The 19681-nt window shown below is 41.9% G+C and overlaps 1 protein-coding gene and 1 pseudogene across 2 annotated transcripts in view; both read left to right on the forward strand.

Annotated features, from left to right (window-relative positions):
• CHAF1A (chromatin assembly factor 1 subunit A) overlaps positions 1-19681 on the forward strand; it is a 693562-nt gene that overhangs the window by 339279 nt on the left and 334602 nt on the right. The window lies entirely within an intron of this gene.
• Positions 171-289, forward strand: LOC141124705 (5S ribosomal RNA; annotated as a pseudogene).

The following is a 19681-nucleotide window of genomic DNA, read 5'->3' on the forward strand; positions in this document are numbered from 1 at the left end:
AGTCGAAGCAAGATGAATTTCTCCTATTCAACTTTGCATGAGGTTGTCGGGAAAGATGGTGGCTTCATTCGAGGCCGTTCCTTATGCTCAGTCTCATTATAGACTGCTGCAAAACAGTATCCTTTCGGCTTGACACAGAGTTCAAGCTTTACATTCCTAATGTGTCTGTGTCCTACGGCCACATCACCCTGATATCTATCGATCTCATCTGAGCTTGGAGGCTAAGCAGGGTCGGGCCTGGTTAGTACCGGGATGAAAGACCACCTGGAAATACCAGGTGCTGTAGGCTGGGTGCGCCGGAGCCTCAGTTTGATTCACATCCAAAAAATCTGCAAAAGGGAAAATCCTTCCTTCAGTTACCTGGGAAATAGTAATAACATATGCCAACCTTTTTTTTTTTTTGTTTAGGTTGGAGGACAGTCCTGGAAGAGGCAGCTATCAAAGAGAAGTGACCTAGATCAGAAATGGCCTTTCCCATTAACATTTTAGAAATTCAGGCAGAACACTTGGTCCTGAGGGCCTGAACGTTCAGCTTAAGGTATTGTCCTGCTAGGATTCAATCTGTGTATGCCACAGCAATGGCCTATATTAATCACCAAGGGGGCACAAGAAGTTGTGTGGCCCAGAGAAAGGTTATTCACCAGCAGTTGTTCCTAGGAGACTGGTTCCTTCACCCCAATATCTTCCTGTCAATTTGTCAAGGAAGGGGATCCCAGACATAGATCTGTTTTGCTTCCAGGTTCAGCAAAAAAGATCGACAACTTTGTGTCAAGAACAAAGGATCCTCTAGCATGCGGAACGGATGCCTTGCTATTCCCGTGGAATCGGTTCTCACTGATTTGTGCTTACACTCCTATTCTGCCGACATCCACGACTTCTTCACAGGATCAAGCAGGAAATATGTCTCCTGGTGTGAAACCGGGAGCTGCACCCCTGGAAATGAGTCAAGGTAGAGTCCTTGTTTTTTCTGCAGATGGGGTAAGAAATAAAGCTGGCCTTGAGTGCTTTCTAAGGACAGGTCTTGGCCTTATCGGTATTATTTCAACAACCACTTGCTTCGAATTCTTTGGTCCATAACTTTATTCAGGGGGTAACACGACTTAATCTCTGGTTAATAACCCCTGAACCCTTAGGACTTGAATTTAGTTTTGTCAGCATTACAAAACCAGCCTTTTTTTGGGCCGATGCAACATATTCCCTTGGTCCTTTTTTGACAGAGAAACTATTTTTTCTGGTAACCGTATCTGCTGCATCAGTATTCTCCTTCTTGTAAAGGGCCATATCTTTATTGTTCACAAGGATAAGGTAGTATTGCGACCTCATCCTAACTTTTTTTCCAGAACCCTGTTCTTTGGAAGAAAAATCACTACATTTTTCTGATGTGGTGAGAGCAGTCAATGTCTACTTAAAGGCGATTGTGATTACTCGGGAAACGGATGTTTTTCATTCATGTTGCCTGAAGGTCCTAAAAGAGGACAGGCAGCATCGAAATCTACTATTCTAAATAGATTCAACAAGTAATTGTTCAAGCTTATGGTTTAAAGGGGTGGATTCCACCCTCTCAAATCAAGACGCACTTCTCTAGGGCTGTTAGTGCTTTCTGGACAGTGCATCACCAAGCCTCCATGGATCAAATCTGCAAGGCCAGAACTTGGTCTTCAGTTTATACTTTTACCAGATTCTATCAATTAGATGTAAAAGGTCATGAGGATATTGCCTTTGGACGCAGTGTGCTGCAGTATAAGTCCTCGTGTCTTAATTGCCTACTCTTTGTTGTGTCTCCCTCCCTTCAGTTGGCATTGCTATGGGACATCCCACATAGTAACTACTATGGTTCTGTGTCCCGTGATGTACAATAAGAAAATAGGATTTTTGAAACGGCTTACTGTAAAATCCTTTTCTTTGAAGTACATCACGGGACACAGAGGTCCCTCCCTTCTTTGGTATACACGTGTATTGCTTTGCTACAAAACTGAGATACTCCTAGTAGTGGGAGGGGTTATATAGGGTGTGCATGGTAACTACTATGGCTCTGTGTCCTGTGATGTACTTCAAAGAAAAGGATTTTACAGGTAAGCTGTTTTAAAAATCCTTTTTTTGTTTTTGATTACTTCTCACATTTTTGGACAAACTATATACATTTTTAAAAGCCTTTACAGGTTACCACTTTAGATTTACAGAGGTGGTCTACTGCTAGAATTACTGCCCTCATACTGACATTCACAGTGATACCTCACCTGCATAGTGCAATTGTTAACATAGGACACAAAACCGACGCAACCTTTGTGCACAGGGGGACAGGGGTGCTTTACTCTTATTTATTTTTTTATTATTCATTTTGCTTTTTTTTTTTACACTGTCCCTTTCATATTTTGTTTTTATCATTTTTATTCCCTCACAGGAAATGTAAGTATACCCTATGATAGCAATATGTAGTGATCTGTGTGTGTAAACAGTTTCCGGTTCTCTGAGGGGAGAAGAGACATATCGTCTGTTCATACAGAGTATGAATAGCTATCTGTCATCTCCCCTACACAGTCCCCTCCCCCCTACAGTTAGAACACACACTAGAGAATACAATTAACCCCTTGATTGCCCCCTAGTGTTAACCCCTTCCCTGCCAGTGACATTTTTACAGTAATCAATGCATTTTTATAGCACTGATCGCTGTATAAATGCCAACGGTCCCAAAAATGTGTCAAAATTGTCCGTGTCCGCCATAATGTCGCAGTCCCGATTAAAAATCTCAGATTTCCGCCATTACTAGTAAAAAAAAATTTATAATAAAAATGCCATAAAACTATCCCTTATTTTGTAGACGCTATGACTTTTGTGCAAACCAATCAATACATGCTTATTGCGATTTACCAAAAATATGTAGAATACATTTCGGCCTAAACTGAGGAAAAAAATAGTTTTTTTTTTTAAATATTTTTTGCGGGATATTTATTATAGCAAAAAATAAAAAATATTGCGTGTTTTTTTTTTTTCTTCTTCAAAATTGTCGCTTTTTTTTTGTTTATAGCACAAAAAAAAAAAAAAAACTGCAGAGGTGATCAAATACCACCAAAGCTCTATTTGTGGGGAAAAAAGGACGTCAATTTTGTTTGAGTGCAACGTTGCACGACCGCACAATTGTCAGTTAAAGCTACGCAGTGCTAAATCGCAAAAAGTGCTCTGGTCAGGAAGGGGGTAAAATCTTCTGGGGCTGAAGCGGTTAAAGCATCTGACCACACCAAGATTGGTGTGATCAGATGCTTTCCCAATGACACTGTTTATATCTCATGAAAGAAACTAAAGTTTAAATGCTTGTAGCTTCCAGTTTCTTAGGCCATAGAGATGATTGGAGCTGTTCTGGTCTCCATCAGCTCTATGGCCACCTGTCGGAACCACCGTCTGCATTCTCGGGGTTCCCTGGTGGGACAGGAGAGCCAGAGAAAATCATGGAAGGCGGGGGGAGGAGGAGAATAACGTTCCCTCCCACTGCTTGTAAAAGCAGTCTAGTGGCCAATTAGCTGCTATAATTGCTTTTACATGAAAGCCAACCACCGGCTGAAAAAAAGATGATACCTAAACCTGCAGGCATCATTCTGGTATAACCACTCAGTCCAGCAACATACCAGTACGTCAGCGGGCCTTGTTGGGCATATATTGTAATGTTGTTTCTTTTTTTTTCCTGCAGTGGTCGATCAGTGGTATGCCCACCATTAGAATGCCACCTGCTTTTAATTATGGGCATGCATGCAGCGTTCTTTGGGCTGAGCAAAAAAAAGAGCCTAACCGATTACTCCATTCACATCAGGATGAATAAATCTCTGCCAAGAAAAAATGCATTAATCACTTAAGGACCGAGCCTCTTTCTGAGATTTGTTGTTTACAGTTAAAAACTGCTTTTTTTGCTATAAAATTACTTGGAACCCCCAAACATACATTTTTTTTTCTAACCCCCTAGAGAATAAAATGGCGGTCGTAGAAACATTTTCTTTCACGTATTTGCGCAGCGGTCTTACAAGCGCACTTTTTTTTGGAGAAAATACACTTCTTTGAATTTAAAAATAAGACAACAGTAATGTTAGCCCATTTTTTTTATATTGTGAAAGATAATGGTACACCAAGTAAATTGATACCCAACATGTCACGCTTCAATATTTCGCCCGCTCGTGGAATGGCGACAAACTTTTACCCTTAAAAATCTCCATAGGTAACTTTTAAAAAAAATTTACAGGTTGCAAGTTTTGCGTTACAGAGGAGGTCTAGGACTAAAATTATTGCTCTCGCTCTACCGATCGTGGCGATACCTCACATGTGTGGTTTGAACACAGTTTTCATATGTGAGCGCTGCTCATGTATGCGTTGGCTTCTGCACGCAAGCTCGGCAGGACGGGAGCGCGTCTGAAAAACATTTTTTTTTTTCTTATTTATTTTACCTTTTTTATTTTTGCACTGTTCTTTTAGAAAAAAAAGTGTCTCTTTTATTCATATTACAAGGAATGTAAACATCCCGTGTAAAAGGGAACATAAGCATGACAGGACCTCCTTAAATATGAGATCTGGGGTCAAAAAGACCTCAGATCTCATATTTACACTAAAATGCAATGATAAAAAATGTTTTGCTTTAAGAGCTATGGGCGGAAGTGACGTTTTGACTCCACTTCCACCCTATAATACTATGGAGACGGGTGGGGGCCCATTTTCCCCTCACTCATCTCCATACTAAGCCCGGGAGAGCACTCGATCACCTCAGCCACTACCGTCGGCTCTGGTAAGCGGCGGAGGGCACCGGAGAGCGGCGGAGGGCCCTCTCCCTATGCCGATAAGTGATCTTGCGGCGAATCCACTATTATAGGAAACTGGACAGCTCACTAAAGAGGATACCGGGGTTATGGTAGTTAGCTGCTGCCATAACAAAGATATCCCTCTTTAAAGTGCTGACGTATATCGGCGTGAGCCAGTCCGGAAGTGGTTAAGAATGACAGCTGATCACTGAAGTAAACAAGCCGGTTATCTGCTTTTTTTACTCCTCACGATCAGCGTGAGGAGAGAAGCAAAAAGCTGCCTTGGTGCACACCAGTACAGCTAATCAGTGCCACCTATCGGTGTCCCTCAGTAGTGCCTAGCCGTGCCGCCTAAGTATCCATCGGTGCAGCCTCATTAGCGCACATCAGTGAAGGAGAAAAATTACCTGTTTGCTAAATTTTATAACAAATTAGGAAGAGGGTATAAGTGCCCAGTAGGCAAGTGGTTAAAATCGTGCCACACCAATTTTGTGTGCACACTCGCACTTCGTTTGTCAATGTTTAGGGGTACCATTAAGAATTAATGGCGTGACTGCTAAAGTGCAGAACATACAGTATCTCACAAAAGAGTACACCCCTCACATTTTTGTAAATATTTTATTATATCTTTTCATGTGACAACACTGAAGAAATGATACTTTGCTACAATGTAAAGTAGTGAGTGTACAGCTTGTATAACAGTGTAAATTTGCTGTCCCCTCAAAATAAACTCAACACACAGCCATTAATGTCTAAACCACAAAAGTGAGTACACCCCTAAGTGAAAATGTCTTAATTGGGCCCAAAGTGTCAATTATTTGTGTTGCCACCATTATTTTCCAGAATTTAATTAACCCTCTTGGGCATGGAGTTCACCAGAGCTTCACAGGTTGCCACTGGAGTCCTCTTCCACTCCTCCATGACGACAGCACGGAGCTGGCGGATGTTAGAGACCTGTGCTCCTCTGGCTTCCATTTGAGGATGCCCCACAGATGCTCAAAGTTTAGGTCTGGAGACATGCTTGACCGGTCCATCACCATTGCTATCAAATTCTTTAGCAAGGCAGTGGTCATCTTGGAGCTGTGTTTGGGGTCGTTATATTGGAATATTGCCCTGCGGCCCAGTCCCCGAAGGGAGGGTATCATTCTCTGCTTCAGTATGTCACAGTACATGTTGGCATTCATGGTTCCCTCAATGAACTTAAGCTCCTCAGTGCTGGCAGCACTCTTGCAGCCCCAGACCATGACACTCCCACCACCATGCTTGACTGTAAACAAGACACACTCTTCACCTGGTTGCCGCCACACGCGCTTGACACCTTCTGAATCAAGTAAGTTTATCTTGGTCTCATCAGACCACAGGTTATGGTTCCAGTAATCCAGTCTGCTTGTCTTCAGCAAACTGTTTGCAGGCTTTCTTGTACATCATCTTTAGAAGAGGCTTCCATCTGTGACAACAGCCATGCAGACCAATTTAATGCAGTGTGCACTGTGCAGCATATGGTCTGAGCGCTGACAGGCTGACCACCCAGCCTTTCAACCTCTGAAGCAATGCCTGCAGCACTCATACATTTATTTCCCAAAGACAACCTCTGGATATGATGCTGAGCACGTGCTCTCAACTTCTTTGGTTGACCATGGCGAGACCTGTTCTGAGTGGAACCTGTCCTGTTAAACCGCTGTATGGCCTTGGCCACCATGCTGCAGCTCAGTTTTAGGGTCTTGGCAATCTTCTTATAGAGAAATTTTTATGAGCACGAACCCCACAGTTTATTTCTGACACCACATCCCAGAGTAGAATATTAGCAGGCAAAAAAAATTGGGATTTTTTAGGTGCAAATCAATTAGATAAATATATATAAAAAAATTCCTTTATTTTGAGGAGCAAAATAGTATTTACACATTAAAATATCAGAAAAGGAGAGTAGATACAAAAATGGCAAGTACAGTTAATTAGTCACAGCAATGGAAGATGGAATTCCCAACATGTATCGCCCATGTGTCGGGCTAAAGCTGGATACACACTATACAGCTTTCTTTAGATTTTTTTTTTCCCCTTTAGATCTACCAAAACCATATAATATGAGGTCAAACCTAAACACTTTCAATTTGTATGCAATCAGGCAGGCTCTTGCACTACACTATTGAAGGTAAATCTAAGGAAAATCTAAAAACAAAAGTTGTACAGTGTGTATCCAGCTTTAGACTGAGGTGCCACGAGACCAAAAATGCATTCTGAGGGCCAGTGTTAATTTTGTTGACTAAAATATTTTTGTCAACTTAATTTAAATCTATTTTGAGATGACTATAACTAAAATGGCATTTTAGGCAAGACTATGACTAAAACTAAATTGAAATTTGACATCAAAACTAACACTGCACTACCACATAAGAATATGTAGGGGTCATCTACTAAGCTGCTAAAAGAAAATGAAACTTGTTTTTTTAAAGACATAATATATCACAACGGCTAAATCTGTGTCTGTAATGAATGATCACACTTTTTTTTTTTTTTTTTTTTAATGTTGTTATTGTGCACAGCAGAAGTATACATACAACACATAGTACATATATTACATCAACATACATATCTCCAGAAACATAGCAATAATAGTACAAATAGCTCTATAACTAGAATATGGTGTTCCGATCACCGAGCCTGCCCTATGTTGGAATAGACATGTGCATTTTTTATTTAGAGATTTATTGTAACATATTAATTCAGAACAGCAAAGAAAGAACCCCCCCCCCCGGATGTCAACATTTTGGTGTTCCTGTCCAATCATGAGACGGTAACACCTGGCCTGTCCATAGGAAAGGGAGCAGAGCAAGCAATATCCATCCATCATGTTTTGGCAATAGCACTAGATCCCACTCGTCTAATAGACTAGGGCCCTTCCTCATCCAATGTATTCTCAGAGTTTACCCACCGGAACCAAACCTTCCTATACTTCTTGGTAGCCCCTCTAGCTTCATAAGTCATTTTATACATCATCAAATCCGCATTTATTATTTTAATCCACATCCCCAGCATTAGTTGTTCCTCATGTATCCATCTTCTCGCAATGAGCTTTTTAACTCCAAAGTACAGGATCCGAAGGAACAATTTAGTGTGTGCATTCATCTCCTCGTCAAAAATCCCAAGCAAACAACCTATGGGAGAGCAAATATTTGGTAAAGCAAACTTATCCGATATAAATTCAGTGACCTAAGACCATAACGGTCTCACCTTTATGCACTCCCACACCATATGTACAAAAGTTCCCTCCTCTTTCCCACATTTATGGCAAGTAGCAGAATCCCTCCTATGCATTCGATGCAGTCTAGCCGGTGTATAATACTGTTGGTGCAGATATCGATACTGAATCATTCTATCCGTAGAGGAGATAACGGACACCAAGTATGTCGATCACACCTTCTTGCCATAAATAACATGTTAGATTTTTACTCCAGGAGTATGAGTTTGGCAATTCTAAAGAAATGCTTAAAGTGGTGTTCCCATTATAAAAAAAAAATTAAGTCAGCAGCTACCAATACTGCAGCTGCTGACTTTTAATAATCGGACACTTACCTGTCCCAAGGTCCAGCGATGCGGAGATCGAAGCTCCGCTCGTCTCCCCCTCCATTCCGCAGCGCCGGCATTGTAACTGTGGGCGCCCGGCTGTGGCTTCACAGCCGGGCACCCACTGCGCATGAGCGAGTGGCGCCGTGACTGGCCGCGCAATCATCTGTGACCTGTCATGTGTCCCAGATTGACAAGAGGGAGGGGGCAGAGCTGAGCCCTTCCTGCGCCGAGGGGAAGTGATGTCAAGAGCCCAGGCACTGAAGGAGGCAGACTACGAGGGACCCCCTAACAGCCATTTAGAGGTGAGTAATAAAAACTAATTTTCCAAATGTCTTTTTATTTATTTCTTTTAGGCACATTCATGAATTTTTTTTTTTTTTTGGGTGCAACACCACTTTATAGCGGATGTAAACCCTCACATATACCCAGTGAAGTGAACAGCCTCAGATGATACACAGATATGAAACAAATCTCCCTACATACGTTTTACATGTAAATCTGTTGTTTTCATCTTGCTATATTCTTTAGAATGCTTACATCAGGTAAGAATTTTCACTTCCTCATTCTGCACTGTTAGAGAAGGCTTGGATTACCCTAGGAGCAGCTGATTGGAGGAAAGGCACCCCCCCACCCCTCCACATTGGTAGAAGAATGAAAATGCTTTCACAGCTCTGCGACAGCCGGCTGACTGCAAATCTATTTATAGGCAACCTCCCACGACACACACTTCTATCTCCTGTCTCGGAGAACATGTGAGAAGTTATTGGGCTAAAAACAGAGCTACTGAGCAAGAGACAGCTATGGGACACAGTGCTTTGGAGAGCGATAAAACACTACAGATAGATGTGCCCAGCTCAAATTTCATGAATCGGGTTTACATTCACTTTAAATAATGCATTAAAATTTACCTAAACCTATTAGATTTTAGTCTCCTAAAACGTACTGAAGATTTTAGTCGACTAAAATACAACTAAAACTAAAATGGAATTTTAGTCAAGACTAAAATACAACTAAAACTAAATCGAGGGCTCCTTGACCAAAAGGAGGTTGAAAAACGCTGGGTTAGTATAACCGTCCATGCCCGGTGCTTGTCATGTTTCATATTTTTGACCGAGGTCCTAAATTTTTCACGATGAGTGTTTTGTTCTAATGATTGTATGATTTAATTGTAATGATTTACTTATCTTTTTTGTACTGCTCAATCTAAAGTTTAACAGTGGGAGTCTCACAACAGGCAACCACTGCTGTTGTAGTCTTTTACTAACCTCTAGTACTCTAGGAATGCTTATGTGTTTAAACAAGAGAATATATTTACTGTAGTAAACAGATATAAACCTATTTATAAGCTTAAAGCAGAACTCTAGGATTGGCAAAAAATCTCCCATTAGTACACCCACTACACAAAACACTAAACTTACATTTGTGAAATTCCTTACCATTGAAGAGAAAGGTGTAATTGAATTTTCAGGAAGTCATCTCTGTAATTTCAAAAATGCAGCAGGTATTCTGCTGAGGAGGAGCTGTTAGAACAGGGATTACATCCTATCCTCTCCTCTCCTCTCTCTACAGGAAAAAAACAAAATTTCCCATGAATCTTTGGGAATTGCAGTGAATGTGGGTGGGTATACTAGGCCTGTACATGTTAAATGTGAACAAGCCCACGTCAGCATAAATCACACCCCCTCATTCTGCAGCCAGCCATACTACTCAGTAACACACAACAGGATAGGTAGTTTACAGCCTTATAAATGCAAAGCATATTTGTGCTCTCCCCCTCCAGCCACAGCAACAGATTAACGTATTGCACTTACTTGCTTTATGTCACAAATAGAAAACCTGGTGCACAAGGCACAGTTGAAACCCCTAATGGGTCTATTATAGACAGACCAAGTATGTAAGTAAAAATATATACATTTTATTATAAGTACATATAAACATTTATACGAACAATGGTGACTTCATATAAAACAAAGTATATGGTACCCAATCTCACAATTGTATGAGAGCACACTGCCCCAGGGATAGGCGGATTAGTGGTGAATCCATACTGGCGTAGACACTTTACATGTTACGGACAAATTACAGTCCTTCAGAGGTTCTAGAAGTCAAATGAGTACGAAAGTTCTCTAATGCAAGAAATGCAAAATGTACAATATTAGTATTTTGTAATCAATTTACACAGTTACAGAAAATTCAGAAGGGTAGAAATATACAGATCTCATCAAATATGATGTAGAGAAAATAACTGTACTTACAAAGTCACATGTACAAACAGCATGTGTCTGAGGAAACAGTTGGAAATGATGGTAGGTCCCTCACATGGAAAGTACACACCGGGAGGATCAAAAACACGCGGCACGTGGGGGTGGGGGCACGTTCCCCTCTGTTTTACTCCCTTTTTTGGGTGGTGACTTTGGACACCTGGCGCTCAGGGTTCCCAGTCTCCACCGGTGTTTCCCCGTCTTGCGTTCCAGCATGGAGCGCGGACAGCAGCCGTACACGCGTTGGCAACTAGGGGCATGACCCTGGACAGTAGAGCTGCACAATTAATCCTTAAAAGATCGTGATCTCGATTCACCCCCTCTGATGATCTCTCCTGCAAAGTTTGACGATTCTTTCATATAAACAAGTGGAGAGACTGTGCTCACTCAGCTGTCAAAAGAAAGCATCCGGGCATTCTGCCAAGTCTTTAACTTGATACATTTTAACTTCTTAGATCAAAGGGAGAAAACTTACTTAAATATATTGTAGGAGAGACCCTAGGGAATAAAATGACAATTGCTGCAATATTTTATGTCACACTGTATTTGCCCAGCAGTCTTTCAAATGCAATTTTTTGGGAAAAAATACACTTCAATGAATAAAAAAAAACGAAAAAAGTTAGCCAAATTTTTTTTTTGTTTTAATGTGAAAGATGATGTTATGCCGCGAGAATTGTGAGAGAATCGTGATCTATCTTCTAAGCAAAAAAATTGTGATTCTCATCTTAGCCAGAATCGTGCAGCTCTACCGGACAGGCTTGCGGGGAGGGGGGGTGGTGGAGAATGGGCTAGCATCCAATCTAGGTGCTGACATCCCCATACATGGACCAGCTGATGGCCATTGCAATTAACATTGTGATTGGCTGCACATTTCCACATACACCTTATCTACCGGCACCCAAGGCATTCAAGTGATATGAGGAGGAAATGCTTGGTGGAAGTCTCACATGTCCAGACATGTATCGTTAAAGGTATGTTGCTGGATCACTCTTCTACAGTACTTACCTGTTTGAACTGAAGCTAAATTTTTTTGGCGCGCTTCAAATATATATATATATATATATATATATATATATATATATATATATATATATATAATGTGTGTGTATGTATATATATATATATATATATATATATCTCAGAAGGCATATGTTATGCCTTTTTGATTTGTTTGCACAGTGCTGCTGGCCCATTCATAGCAGGAGCGGCTCGCTCCACAGCTTGCAGTCCTTGTAGTGAAGCACTTGGTGCCAGCTGTTCTTGATCCTCCTGAGTCTATCCTGGGTTGGTGTGTGCTTTCCATGTGAGGGACCTACCATAATTTTCCTGTTTCCTCAGACACGTGTGACGTTGTAAATAGTTAATTTATATCATATTTGCTGAAATCTGTATGTAAAACATTTGTTTCTACACTTATGAATTTTCTGTTACGTTGTGTAAATTGTTTAGTATTTTGTAATTTCTTTATTGTACATCATAGGACACAGAGCCTCAAGTATTTACTTAGTGGGTTATGGGCCTCAGTTTTTTCGCCAGTGTCTAAAGGTGTTGGTCACAAGCGAAGATGTGCTTTGAGGAGCTCCTAGAGGGATCCATGACAGATTTTTAAAAAAACCTCCACAGCTGGATCCATCCTCGCCCCTGAGGCCATAGGATGGTACCCGGGCCTCGCAAACAAGAACGAGGTTTTGCCTGTAAGCTTCTCTTTGAAAGCTGGACCCTAGAAAAACCAGGACTCTTTTTGGTCTTGCTACATTACCTAAAGCTGTTCCTGAGGGGGTGCTATACAGAGCCAAAGGAGTGGAACCCCTATTAAAAGGGACCCGGTCTTTGAAGGTTTACAACGTAGCACGCCGTGATGGATTAAGTTTATATTTGTCTGTTTACAGAAGTATCCTGCAGCGAGGACAAGGTAAGGGAAGAAGCTAATGCTTTTTCCTTCCATATACCTTGTATGCCTTTTAAAATGTCTCCCATATAGGGAGTAATTTACACAACCTAGGTACGATGTTTTACAGCAGCTCTGTCTCCTATAGCATGTGTGGTCCCAGCGGAGGGGGTTCTTGGTTAATAATCCTCTTTTAAGGGATTTAGATAAAATACAGCAGTTGCTAAAACAAGTATGTATTTATACTTTGCCAGCTGAGAAGGTGAAAAGACTTTGATCCCTGACCATGGCCCCCGTGTCTGCACGGTTTTAAGCTTAGCAGCACTTCCACCTAGCAGCGTTGGGATTCCCTGTGCCTCTGTAGTTTTAAAAAAAAAAAAAGAGAAAAGAACTGCTGACAGAACCCTCCCTCCCCTCCCCTCCCCTCCCCTCCCCTCCCCTCCCCTCTTGCAGAGGTGCGTCCACATATGTATATATAACATACCTTGTATACTGGTCCCCAGCCTGGTATTACAGGCAAAATAGGCCGGCGGCACAAGGAAACGGCAGCGTCGCCTCCTCCCTTTGGGTCTCCCAATGGCAGACCCGCATCCGTTCGCGCACGCAAACTAGGCATATTTGAGGAGTCCTTAGCAGGGACCGTGACGCAGCCTGCAATTGCAGCTATAGGCATCTGTCAGTCCTTAAAGGACCAGTTCACAGATGCTCTTAACGAGCTCCCTGCACAACAGGCCTGGGAGTTGGCCGGGCTACCAAAAGCATTATGCTTTGCCATAGATGCTATGAAGGATTCTATTCACCAGGCATCACGCCTTGCGCTTGTACTAGTACACGTGCGAAGGACCCTTTGGTGAAAGGATTGGTCAGCTGAAGCACCTTGTAAGAACCTTCTAACTAGTTTCCCCTCTGAGGGAGATCGACTATTTGGCGATAGTTTGGATAAATACATTCAAACAATTTCCAGCGGAAAGAGTACTCTTTTGCCAGTCAAAAGGAAATATAAGCGTCCTTCGTTTAAACAGACTTTCCCCCCCACACCAGGTGCATCTACCTCTAGGCAGGGGCGACTGCCTCTGCCGTCAGACTCTAGGGGAAGATCCCAGGGTCAAACCCAGGCACAAAGCAAAACCTGGGGCAGCAAGTCTGCAAAGCAGAATATTAAACCCTTATCATGAAGAGGAATCTCCCCTCACCAAGGCCAAGGTGGGGGGGGGGGGGGGGGTTGGGGGAGAGAGAAGACTTCTGAGGTAATCAGAAGTCTGGCAAAGGGAAATTCAGGACAGATGGACTCTCTCCACAGTGTCTCTAGGATACAAGATAGAATTTCAAGACTTTCCACGGTCTCGTTTTCTGAGATCAAACGTTCCCAAGGATCCAGGAAAAAGGCAATCCCTGTTGCAAGCATTAAACAGATTATTGGCTCAAGGGGTGATCATACAGATTCACACACAAGAGCAAGGTTTGGGGTTTTACTCAAACATGTTTATGGTACCAAAGCCAAATGGGGATGTCAGACCAATTCTAGATCTACGGAATCTAAATCGGTTCCTGAAAATCCGCTCCTTTCGCATGAAGTCAATCAAGTCAGTCGTTTCCATCCTACAAGGAGGAGAATTTCTGGCATCCTTCAACTTCAGAGATGCATATCTGCATGTCCCTATATTTCCTCCTCACCAGAGGTTTCTGCGGTTCGAAGTAGAACAGCACTTTCAGTTTGTAGCCTTGCCTTCCGGGCTTGCTACAGCACCCCGGGTATTCACAAAAGTATTAGCCCCCTTGAATTTCTATTCTGTTTATTTTTACTTTATTTTTTATAATTTTATTTTTATTTTCAGGTATTTTTTATTTATATTTTATTTATTTACTGATTGTTTTTTTTTTTTTTTTTTTGTATTTTTATACAAATATATTTACCTATATAAATTATTTTTGGTTCTGTAAAATAATGGTAATATCCCTTACATTGTTTGATAAGTTGATAGTTATACTATCAACAATATGCTGTATTATATATATGTATATGCTACCTCACTAAACAGAAGCTGTGCAACTAGACCGATCATCTATCCCAATATGATCTAGCAATGTTGACAGTTTCCTGTCTGGAACAAAAGGATTCACGCTTTGGATTTGCCAATGCGGCTATCCCCAAGAGTGTCCCAAAGCCTCAGTTAGTGGTTGCTAACTCAGAACCTGCTGAAGGAAAAGTCCTTCAGACTGATTATCAGGAAAGTGGTAATGACAGATGCCAGTCTTTCAGGCTGGGGAGCAGTACTAGAGGAGACGACTGTCCAGGGACAGTGGTCAAGAACCGAAAGAGCCTTGCCCATCAACATCCTAGAGATTCTGGCAGTGTATCTGGCTCTCAGAACCTGGACCTCCAGGTTAAAGAATTATCCTGTCGGGATCCAATCAGACAATGCCACGGCTGTGGCATATATCAATCACCAAGGGGGCACCAAAAGTCTTAGCTCAGAGAGAGGTGAACCAGATTCTAACTTGGGCAGAAAAGAATGTCCCATGCCTATCGGTAGTTTTCATCGCTTTCATTGCTGCCTCGACTTCTTTGCAGGATCAAGCTGGAAAGAAAGCCGACAATACTGGTAGCAGCAGCATGGCCCGGGAGGGCATGGTACGCAGAAATCGTGAAGATGGCAGCGGAGGACCCATGGTCCCTCCCTCTAAGGCCAGACCTGCTATCATAGGGGCCGATATTCTATCCTACTTTACGAACGCTAAATTTAACTGCCTGGCTATTGAGACCCACATTCTGAAGAAATGTGGTCTTTCTAGGTCAGTTATTTCTACTTTGATTAATGCTAGGAAGCCAGTTTCCAGAGCTATATATTAGAGTCTGGAAAGCTTATGTTTCCTGGTGTGAATCCAAGGGTTGGCACCCTCGGAGATATATCATAGGCAGAATTCTTGCCTTTCTACAATTAGGTGTAGAGATAAAGTTGGCCCTGAGTACTATTAAGGGCCAAGTCTCAGCCTTATCAATTTTATTTCAAAGACCACTTGCTACGCATTCTTTGGTCCGGGGTTACATGCAAGGAGTGATGTGGATTAATCCACCAGTTAAATCACCCTTAAGCCCATGGGACTTGAATTTGGTTTTGTCGGTGTTGCAAAAACAGCCATTTGAACCGATACAGCATATTCCTTTAGTCCTTTTGACAAGAAAGCTGGTATTTTTGGTTGCTATATCCTCAGCAAGGAGGGTATCAGAATTGGCTGCTCTTTCTTGTAATGAGCCATGTTTGGTTATTCATGAGGACAGGGTGGTGTTATGCCCTCGTCCAGGCTTTTTGCCAAAAGTGGTTTCAGGCTTTCATCTGAATGAAGATTTTGTCCTGCCATCGTTTTTCCCAAAACCATGTTCCAGGGAAGAAAAGTCACTACATTGTCTTGATGTAGTGAGAGCAGTGAAAATCTATTTAACCCCTTCCCGCCCAGCGTATGCAGATGTGCTTACTCAGCTTTCGGGGGTTATACCGGGATGATGCCCGCAGCTGTAGGCATCATCCCGGTACTGTTTTTTAGAGCCGGCGATCAGCTTTCCAGGGATAACCGATTTGGCTAAAAACCGCTCGGCTGTTATACCGGAGGAGCGGGAGGGGACGTCCCGCCGCTCTTACTGGGCCTCCCGTTCCACCAGGAGGCCCGTTCAACAATCCGGCAGCTAGGGACAGACTGAAACAAAGCCGTAAGCGGCTTCGTTCCAGTCTCCTAATTGTAAACACAGAAGAGACGTCATGACGTCACTTTCCATTTACTCGGCTGCCAATGGTGCCCGTTTTTAAAAAAAAATATACAGTATTCAGAATCGCCAAAAACTGTATACTTTGAAGTTCAAAGGAGGGATCGGGGGTCTTTCAGACCCCGATCCCTCCATAAAGAGTACCTGTCACCACCTATTACTGTCACAAGGGATGTTTACATTACTTGTGACAGCAATAAAAGGGATCAAATTTTTTTAACAATTTATTAATATAAAAAAAAAAAATGTTTTAAAGCACACCTGTCACCGCGAGCTCGCGCAGCAAAGAAAACGCATACAGAAGTCGTGCCCGCATATGTAAACAGTGTTCAAATCACCCATGTGAGATATCGCTGCGATCGTCAGAGCGAGAGCAACAATTCCAGCACTAGACCTCCTCTGTAGCTCTAACCTGGTAACCGTAAAAAAATGTAAAGCGTCGCTTATGGAGATTTTTAGGTACCGTAGTTTGTCGCCATTCCACGAGTGCATGCAATTATAAAGCGTGACATGTTTGGTATCTATTTACTCAGCGTAACATCATCTTTCACGATATACAAAAAAATTGGGCTAACTTTACTGTATGGTTTTTTTAAAATTCATGTCGTGAATTCATTCGTGTCCCTGCAAAAAGTTGCATTCAAAACACCGCTGCACAAATACCGTGTGACATAAAATATTGCAACAATCGCCGATTTATTCTCTACTAAAAAATATATATATAATGTTTGGAGGCTCTAAGTAATTTTCTAGCAAAAAATATGGATTTTAACATGTAAACACTAAATGTCACGAAAGGGTTAAGAAAACTGCTCAGATTCGTAAGACTGATGTCTTATTTATTCTGCCAGAGGGTCCTAAGAAAGGACAGGCAGCGTCAAAATCCACTGTCGCTAAGTGGATTCGGCAAGTTATAATTTAAACTTATGAGTTAAAAGGAAAGATTCCCCCTTTTCAAGTTAAGGCGCACTCTACCAGAGCGGTTGGTGCTTCTTGGGCAGTGCGTCACCAGGCCTCCGTTTCTCAGATCTGCAAGGCCGCGACTTGTTCTTCAGTGCATACATTCACAAAATTTTATCAAGTGGATGTAAGATGGAATGAGGATATCGCCTTCAGGTGCAGTGTGCTGTAGGCAGTAGTAGAAGTCCTCTTGGGTCTTGGGGGTTGCCCTACGAGTTGCGTCTCCCTCCCCTCAAGTAGCATTTCTATGGGACATCCCACTAATTAAATACTTGAGGCTCTGTGTCCTATGATGTATGATAAATAAAATAGGATTTTTAAAACGGCTTACCTGTAAAATCCTTTTCTTGGAGTACATCATAGGACACAGAGCTCCCACCCCTCTGTTTTATGGGGTGTAAGTATATTGCTTGGCTACAAAAACTGAGGTACTCCTGGAAGAGGAGGGGTTATAATAGGGGAGTCAACTTCCTCTATTGGTTATACCAGTGTCAAAACCTGAATGTAGGCCCATTACCCACTAAGTAAATACTTGAGGCTCTGTGTCCTATGATGTACAATAAGGAAATTACAAAATACTAAACAATTTACACAGTTACAGAAAATTCATTAGGGTAAAAACAAATGTTTTACATACAGATCTCAGCAAATATGATATAAATTAACTGTATTTACAAAGTCACATGTAAAAACAGCATGTCTGAGGAAACTGTTGGAAAATGATGGTAGGTCCCTCACATGGAGGCGCACACCAACCCAGGATAGACTCAGGAGGATCAATAACAGCTGGCACCAAGTGCTTCACTACAAGAACTGCAAGCTGTGGAGCGAGCCGCTCCTGCTATGAATGGGCCAGCAGCACTGTACAAACAAATCAAAAGGCATAACATGGAGTCACTAGGGGTCGTGTGTGTATATGTGTGTGTGTGTATATATATATATATATATATATATATATATATATATATATATATATATATATATATATATATATATATATATATATATGAGAGTGTGTATATAATGTTTGAAGCGCGCCAAATAAATTTAGCTTCAGTTCAAACAGGTAAGTACTGTAGAAGAGTGATCCATTAACATACCTTTAACTATACGCTTCTGGACATGTGAGACTTCCACTAAGCACCTTCTCGGCATATCACTTGAATGCCTTGGGTGCCGGTAGATAAGGTGTATGTGGAAATGTGTAGCCAATTACAATGTTAATTGCGATGGCCATCAGCTGGTCCATGTATGGGGATGTCAGCACCCAGATTGGATGCTAGCCCATTCTCCTCCCCCCCGAGTCGCAAGGCGCAAGCCTGTCCGGTAGAGCTGCATGATTCTGCATAATGTACTCCAAGAAAAGGATTTTACAGGTAAGCTGTTTTAAAAATCCTATTGTATATTTTGCATTTCTTGCATTATAGAACTTTCGTACCCATTTGACTTAAAAAAAAAAAAAAACCTCTGAAGGACTGTAATTTGTCCATAACATGTAAGATGTCTACGCCAGTATGGATCACCACTAGTCCGCCTATCCCTAGGGCAGTGTGCTCTCATACATTTGTGAGATTGGGTACCATATACTTTGTTTTATATGAACTCACCATTGTTCTTATATATGTTTATATGTACTTATAATAAAATGTATTTGTTTTTACTTATATATTTTTACTTGCATATTTGGTCTGTCTATAATAGACCCATTAGAGGTTTCAACCGTGCCTTGTGCACAGTGTTTTCTATTTGTTTCAAATTTCGGGTTGGACAGACCAAGTGGTTTGTGATGCACATACCAATTCCTTCCCTTCCAGTTTACTTGCTTTATGTAATCTTTACTGAACTGTACACCTGCCCATAATGATATTATATACACTGTACTCTGCTGTAATTCAGTATTAGAAATATTCCACCTGCTGCAGCTTTGAGATCTTTCTAACAGCAATCAGTGCTTGTTAGTCACTTCCCTTGCTGCAACACAGAAAAAGATGGGCCATGCTGCTTTACATCAGCATGTGGCAAAAGTAAATGTCGGAATGACAAAAAAAAAGTGCAACGCTAACCTACTAATCAATAACACAATGGTGGAACCCTCTAATATATGGAAATCTCAATAAACTTCAATATTACCACAATACTGGTCTCTATGATATGTAACATCACAAAATACGCATCAAACTGAAAATAAGACCTATAAAATGACTGCAAACTTTGCAGGCGTGGTGAAAACCCCTCCTACAGATATTTGGCAGTGAACAGTGTCAGTAAAGCAGTGGACGGTGTCCACTGCTTATGGGTGCAGCCTATCGGTGACCATAAGTGTAGCCCCATCAGTGCCGCATATCCGTGCGGCCTCCTCTGTGCCCACCAGTGCGCCCTCCTCTGTGCCCACCAGTGCGCCCTCCTCTGTGCCCACCAGTGCGCCCTCCTCTGTGCCCACCAGTGCGCCCTCTCCTCTGTGCCCACCAGTGCG

The sequence above is a fragment of the Aquarana catesbeiana genome, linkage group LG01 (assembly GCF_042186555.1).
Source record: "Aquarana catesbeiana isolate 2022-GZ linkage group LG01, ASM4218655v1, whole genome shotgun sequence".
In the NCBI taxonomy this organism is placed as follows: Eukaryota; Metazoa; Chordata; class Amphibia; order Anura; family Ranidae; genus Aquarana; species Aquarana catesbeiana.